This window comes from Pinus tabuliformis, chromosome 4_1 (assembly GCF_031772625.1).
Source record: "Pinus tabuliformis cultivar Carrire ecotype Pingquan chromosome 4_1, CPIR1, whole genome shotgun sequence".
Classification (NCBI taxonomy): domain Eukaryota; kingdom Viridiplantae; phylum Streptophyta; class Pinopsida; order Pinales; family Pinaceae; genus Pinus; species Pinus tabuliformis.
Window position 1 is genome coordinate 257,159,286 of NC_142303.1, and position 8,467 is coordinate 257,167,752.

An 8,467-nucleotide genomic window follows, 5' to 3' on the forward strand; every position below is an offset into this window, starting at 1 on the left:
TTCTGAATTTGGTGGTCATATACCCCTCCAAAATTGCAATCTCCCAAGACTGCTTTCTGTGTGTCAAAAATGTGGCAGAAAGTCATTTTTTGCTTTTTTTTTACTTTCTGGAGGCCCAAAACTTCATAAAATCTCTTGGCAATGGGTGATCATGTGTAACTTTTCATGAAAAATCTAGAAATGCTGAGTTTTCCCAGAACAGAGTAGCCAAATGAAAGGGTCGCGCAGGGGGTGAGACCTGTTGAGGGGACAAAACCTGTTTTTTGCCTGAAAAAACCAAAAATGACCCAAAATGCTCAAAATTTCTTGGAATTTGTGCTGGGGCTGAGCTATTTAGTGCCATGATCCTTCAAGGAAGCCTCAGCCAAGATGTGGAGGGGGTCGGACCTTTTTCTTCGTTTTTGTGCTTTGGCCAACCGCCTTTGGAGCACTTTCATCTTCGCCTTGCACACGTGCATCCGTGCCCAATAATGATTCTTCATGTTTCTAAGCAATTTCTTATCTTGGTTGGCCTTGGCCAACAGCCTCTCCAAATGAGCATTGAGCCGGATAAGCATAGACTCTCGCTCAACGGGTACTAAATCACCGGGTCTTCTTCGATTCAAGTTGCGGTCACTACGAATCCTCCACAACTCATCAAGAGTTTGCTCATCCTCCAACTGCTTGTTGCGCTACTCTAAATAGGTGATCCTCCACTGTGCCATCTCTAACTTCTGCTGCAACAAGCGGTTCTCGGCCTCCTTTTGCTGAATGACCTCATGAAGCTCCGTGGTAGGAGAGCGAGTATCAAGATCAATGATATCAATGTCGGGATCACCGGTCATTCCCTCCTCAATCATGGGCTGCTTGCCCCTCTGTGCTGCATGTGCTGCTGAAGAAGGCGAGGCCCCTTCCACCTGATGTGGAGATAGCACTCGCTGAGCTGATGAAGAAGGCGAGACCCCTTCCACCTGATGTGGAGATAGCACTCGCTGAGCTGATGAAGAAGGCGAGACCCCTTCCACCTGCTGTGGAGAAAATACTCGCCGAGCTACTGCAAATAAAGCCCTTTGGCCTCTCCGATAAGTAACCAATGAAGAAGAGCTGACATATCTAGTCACGGGGGTGTCATGTTGCTGTGATGGTCCTCCCTCCTCGTGAACAACCTCAGGATGTGGTGGTGGTGGTGCTGTGAAAATCTCACGAGAGATAAACTCCTCCCATGGGATGCCGTGCTGAGCCAACTGATGTATGACCACAAGCTGAATCAAACCATAATGATAGAGGCTCCTATACTGCTGTGTTGGGCTCTTCCTCTGCATCAAGGGCACCATCCTCTCAATGTTCCGGAACAAGAAAACAGGGATGTTCATCATCCATACCCGTGTGAAATGCATCAACAGGTGAATATGGTACGAATATACCTGTGAAAATCTGCCCTCACAGGTGAAATAGAGCATGATAAGCCTCATCATGGGGGCATACTCACTCCTCAAAAATCTGAAGGGAAATACACTCGTCAAGTGTCTCATGAATGCAGGTCTAATGAAAGGCTCATACTGAACACTGTCCAACATCTTGCGCTTATTCCACACCTCTCCGACATTTAGTATCCCTGTGGCTTGAGCAATCATCTCGGGTGTCAATGTAAAATCCACCCCGGCAAGGTTCACATGTCCATCATGCAAATGCAAAACAAATAAGCGAGCCAACTCCCTGTGATGCTGAATCCTAGAGATCCTCTCGTAAAACTCATAGCAAGACATATAACGGAAGCATGATACTGCCATTGGACAAGCCTGCAAATCGGTCAAAGAGGTGGGCTCCTCTCTCCTATGATTACCGCCCTTTCCACCCTTGTGAGGCCTCCTCTGTACCTCAAACTCTGAAGCTGACGCATGGTCATCACTTTGCGCATAATTGGTTTCGGTTTCTGACATTGTTTTAGGAGCAAAGTAGCTGAAATATACTGTTGTTTCTGCTTTGTAAACTGCTGATTAGAATGTTGTTTCAAGGGGACAAGGAGCACGAGGGAAATGTTAGGGGAGGGATAATTTAAAGGGAAAACGGGAATAATAATAAAACAGGGAGTTTAGGGGAAGAATTATTGCATATACATCATTATACAATTTGATTTACAAGGATATTATGAGAGGTAGGGTTAGGGTGTAATTTTTTGATTTCTTGGGAAGAGGGGTAGGGTTTAGGGCTCTTCACATATTTGAAAGGGAAATTTACATAGAATGATAAGGAATATGAAATGGGAGATGAAAAAAATGAGAACAATGGGATACCTCAAAACAGCATATAAAACCCTAGCAATTTGACAACTTGCAAAATTTGGCAATTTGTGGTTCCTTGGCAAGTTTGCTGGCGGTTTTGGCAGAGAGAGTGCTGATGGGTCGCGCGCCTCACCCAACAGGTCGCGCGCCTTCAACGGGTCGCGCGCGTTATAACTTAACACTGGCACAGGGCGCCTGACGGGTCGCGCGCCTGGTTCAACGGGTCGCGCGCCTTCCCAACTCACACAATTCGCTCAAACTCTCTTGGAAACAATTGCTCTATCACTTGAATGCACAATGAGGCTTGATGGAGGGAGATTAGGGCTTTTATAGCCTTGATTGAATTATTTTCATGTCATAACCCACTTTATAATGTTTTTCCATGACACTTTATAAACTTGACTTTTTTGGTTTCCTTTTGTCCTGAAATTGATTGATTTGATGCTTTTCTTTGATAATTTTTGCAGGGATAGCATCTGAGGGATCTTGACAAGGGAGCCAGGGTTACATGCTGTCCTTTGAATCATTTTGAATTTTTACAATTTTTACAAAATTTTGAGAAATGACCTTGGCAAATTTTGAGAAATGACCTTGGCTTTAAAAACAGGGTTTTTAAATCCAAGGTGAAAATTAACTGTACAATATAGAATCTTTCGAAGAAATACTTTGAAAATCATTCCTCTAGCTTGTTGGGCACTTATTGACCTTCAGAGACGTGACCTTGAAAACAAACTGGACCTAAACCCTAGACCTAAGACTTTGACCTCAAGACAAGACAAACAACTTTGAAAAAGTTTAATGACTAAAACAACCTGATCCAGCAGTGCCAAGAGGGGAATAAAATACCAGCTCCTCCATCAGGGTTATGGCATGCCTAATGGAATGCAAGACACTGATGAGACACCTACTTATGCAAATGCAAAGAGCTTTGATCGCTGATGGAGGGCTACTAGACCGACTCTAACAGATCCCATGAAGTACAACTGATCTACTTCCTCATTTCCTCCCTAAGAAAGTGCCTTCATCCCAGGAAGAGATGGACATGTGTTATTGGAATGGATCTTTTCACATATTACATAGGTCTTGATAGTATTTAGTGGACATTACTTCAGTGAGTGCTTCTTTCTTCATTGAGGGAATAAAATATACATGGCATGTAAAACGTCCAACTGTGAGGATAGTGTGCTCAAGATATCAATGCTCAAGTTACCCAGAAAGTTTCCAATTTCTTCTTTCATAACTCCACCCCTGGATGTCTTGAGGGTTCATATCCCCTACCTCTATCTCGCAGCTCCACGTGAACACTTAATACACAATTCACAGATGGTGTCAAAATATTCCTTTGATATGTCTCCCTATCCTAATCTATTCAAAACATCCAACGATTCCTCCCTTAGTGCCTAAACAAAAAATATTTTCAAGATGTCCTTATCCTGATCACTGTGGCCTAATCCCTGCAAACTATATTGGAAATGTTTCACAAAGTTCTCCATGTTCTCATCCTCTTTCTTCATAATTTTAAATATTTATTCCTTAACATATCGGGATTTGCAGTAGTCTCGATACTTTTCGAGGAAAATTTTCTTCATATCATCCCATGTAGTAATAAATTTCCCTCCTAAACCCATCAACCATCTCAAAGTTGTTTCCTTCAAAGTGGTGGGCAATATCTTCAATTTTTGTGCATCAGAAATATAGTCATACCCCTGACAGACAACATCGAATTCAAACAGGAATGCTTCCAGATCTTCATAAGAAAGACCATGAAAGTTAGGTAATTTTGTCAGAGGAATAGGCTTTATAGGTGCATCACCCTTGATATCACCAATTGGGAACTCTATCGAAGAAGTTGTAGGAGCCATGAATATCCTCCAATATTCACTTGGATTCTCAACAGGTTCTGGTTGTTTTATAATGCATGGTTGATTCTGTTTAACAACACTCCCTCGATCAAATGGTGCACTGAATTCCCTCAAGTCTTCTTTTTCTTCTGAAATCACACTGTTCAGATATCCCGATCCTCTACTTGCTACTTCTTCTTCCTTTAATTGTGCTTTTGTTATTGGGGGAGGTTCTAGTTGTGAAACTGACTACCGTCTAGATATCGTATGGGAGATCACCCTAACAGTAGCTCGTGATGATGCTCATGATTCAACTCTTGAAATGTTTTCTTGGATATAGGTATTTCTTCCTATATCTTTCCTTCCTCTTTTTGGGGATCTTTCGCTACCCCTTTTATTTGTATCTTTGTTCATGCAATCAAAAAATAAAAGGAAAACATTCAAGAAAAATGAAAGCTCAGGACCTCAAGAAAGGTGAAAACTTTCCTCCCCAAGATGAGAGAGTGGTCCCTAAAAAGAAAGTAAAAGAAGGAAAGAAAACCAACCCCAAATTTCTAAGCTTAGGACCTAAAACAACGTGAAAAAAAACTTCCCTTCCCAGGACGAGAGAGTGGTTCCTATGAAAGAAACAAGCAATCTAATGCTCAAGACCTAGAGCATGGTGAAAAAATTTCCTCCCCAGGATGAGAGAATGGACCTATGGTAAATATTGGTTGTAGTTTCGCGTCTTCAATAGCCTCCTTGGAAACAATGCCAAAATGTTGGTGTTCAGACATGAATTATGCAATTCACCCAATTCCACATTAATTGTCAACCCGGGGCTCAACTAGTTATTTCAAGGCTATCATGCAAGGTATATGCAGGTCACAAATTCCCTACCCAACATTGAACATTTAATCATAACATAACAATGTGTAACAACAAGTTATAACTGTAACAACAAATACGAGTAACAGAAAGTTAAGACTCACAAAAACACACCTAAAATCATTACTCAACAAAGAGATAATAAAACAGAAAATAAACCTACACACAACTAATCCAACAATGCCTAGTCAAGAGAGTGGACCCAACTCCTTGATCATGGCTGTGGCAAGATCAAGATCTATAAAATTCTCAAAGGATCAACAATTGTATTAATCACAATATCATTACAGAGGTTTGATGTTACAACTCAAAAATATCATACATCTCCTAGCGGTGGCTTTCCCAGACCCATAATCACTACTTATACATTTCATTATTCAATTGACAATGCCTAAGATTACGATAGTTGTTTTCCTACAAATACATAGTGCTTTCTTGAGATACAACAGAATTAAAAGATAGCACTTGTGCTGGTCGATAGGTTGATCCACCGTTGCAGTGAATATCCAAAGATAGCATTGTCAGCTCAATAGTTTGCATGTGTTGAATCATGCCTTTGATCATCATTCCCCCAAATCTTCACGAAAACTTAAGTTAGCAAGTCGCTTTAGGAAATAATCCCCTATGACTATGATTCATTGATTAACAATTCACAAAGACATGAGGATAGGTGTACCTTCGTTGTTTAGAATGAAAATCGACCAACAAGGGAATGAAATGAGTTCAAGAAAGGGATAAAAAGGTGGGTAAAAATAGGCAAAATTAGGAACCAACAAACTTCCCTAGGTTGTAACTTTGGCATACACTCCTCGTTTGATGCGTACGATACCTCATTAGAAAGACCTATCTAAGGACTACAAATTTCAACTACAAACCCCTATTTTAGCTTATGGGTTTTCCCATTTTCCAAAAAATGTTATTTAGGGCCTAAAAACGGCCCCAAAAGTTTAAGAATGGAAAAAATGACAAAAATAGTAATTGGTACTACAATTAAGGAAATTGAAAGAAGAAATGGTGGGGGTCTAAGTAGAATAGTTGGGTGGCCACCAATATTCACCTGGATCACTGCAACTTCCTAGAAGGGCCGAAATTGTAGATTTGAATTGCAAGTGCAACATTAGGCTATAAGAAGAGCGAGCATTCTATTTGGACCTCATTGACCTTGGGAAGACTTATTTTTCTCAATAGAGGATTGCAGGAAGAGGTTTAATATGGTTTTTGTGAAATTGTTGCAAGATCAAAGTTGCAAAAAAGTTGCAATATTGAAGCTGATAGGTTGAAGTTGTATTTTTGAAGTTGGTTAGAGAAAGATCAAGGAATGATTTGCTAGAAGGGCTGATGCGGTACTTGGAGGAGGACTTGGTCTAGGACTTGGATCTTTGTGTCTCATTTGAAGCATATTCTATAAGAAGAGAAGAGATTTCCATGTTTTCCCTTGGAGGGGTTTTGCCCTGGCTGTGAGCCTAATTTATGTGTGCTCTATTGTTACTACCTCGTTCTAGATATTTGTTTGATGAAAATATCTAACTAAAGAACATAATAAGATTAACAAAGTTCACAAGAAAATATTAAGGTTAAGTAAAATTGGAATTAATAGCTACCACTTTGATTTTACCAACACGAATTACTCTGTTGTTACTTCTACTCAATTTTTTTTGAAACTAAGTATGCCTCTACACCTGCACATAGTTTTATTGGAAGGTATGAAAATGACATTATTCAACTACTATCACCTGCTTGGCTTTAACAACCTCTAAGATTTGATATCATCTAAATCTAATAGGGGATGGAGATTTAGATCACAAGAAGGAAATGGACAACGATGTATGCAAAATCCAAAAGTTGGAATCTAGTGTGCTACTCTATAACTCTTAGGTGTGTCAATTTTGATATGCATATATATTCAATATTGATTTCTAATGTAATATATGATACATTTTTAACAAACAATTTTCAGTTGAAACAAGGATCACCTCCCCATCTATGCTATAAATTGTATATGAGAGAGTTGTAGATCCAAAATATGGTTGAATTAAGTTTGATGCGATGCTCGTGAATCTACAATTTTTAGGCATGTTAATTTTGATATACATGTATATTCGACATTGATTTTTAATGTAATATATGTTTCATTTTTATCTAAATAATGTCACTTGAAACCAAGCTTAAATCCCCATCTACACTACAAACAACACAAGGGAGTTGCGAATCTAGAATATGACTAAATTATGTTTGATGGAACCTTTGAGCCCGTTATCATTCCTTTCTCATGTTCTTCCCAGCGACCTCAAATTGCAACATTCAAGCAACTAGCCAAATGCCAAGTTAATAACTTGGTCAAGATTCATGTTGATAATAGGTAAAAGTAACATTGGAGGATTAAGTGGATTAGAAAATGACTCATGCATTCTGCCACATCGACAATAAGGTGGACTACCTTTCTTGATCATTGCAAAGCATAATTATGCAAATCGAAGATAAATGTAAATCACATCCCAAAGAATGTCATTTCCTAGATAAAACTACAATGTTTAAGAATTATGTTACACCTCATATTATATCAGTGTTTTATTGCTTATAGAGGTGCTCTATAGCTGGGTATGGAGGAGATGTTGTAGTGTCCATAAATAAATGTAAAAAATTAAATATTGGCTCAATATAGGAAAGAGTAGTAGTGTCCATCAAATGAAGCATTAAATTAAAAAAAAATAACAAAATAAATAAATAATGTTAGATCAATTAAAAAAGTAATACAAATAATAACTCCATTCATTTCAAATTGTTATATTGTAAAATTATTTTTATTAATAAAATTGCAAACAATTCTTCTAGGTAAAAAATCATAATATGCATATCATATTCAAATAAATTTAAACAACAATTATTCATATTCATAGCCATGATATTTCATAACATATAATTAATAAACATATAAATCTTAATAAATTTGTGACCCAGATTGGATCATTATATTTTTTATCATCCATATCTATGCATTCAGAGTGGAAAAAGTGGGGGAATCAACTCATGGGACCATTTTTACCGGCAGGACTTAGTTTAGTGAAATGGGGTCTGAAACCTTCTAGGAGCATTTTGAGTCATTAAATGACATTTTTGGGGGTATAACTTTGTCACTTTGTTGCATTTTTTTCATGTTATTCTACACACAAAGATCTTTCCAATGGTACAAGAGACACGTCAATTAGAGTTTGTATGCAAAAGTTATGTCACTTAGAATTTGACCTTCTTGTTTTCACACCTATAATTTGGGAGGATGCCACGGAAACCCCCATTATTCATGGTAAAAGGGTTAGTCACACGATTGTGATGTAAAGGTCTCTAGAAGAGTCTATATTGTAGCTCTGGGTAAGAGTTGGTGTAGTCAAACTTAACCACTAGTAGGTTATTGGGTTGTGTTATAACTGGGTTACTAGGAAGAAGAGGAATTCCATTCTTTCAGGGTAATTTTATTCCATAGATGAGACAAGATAGCAAGGA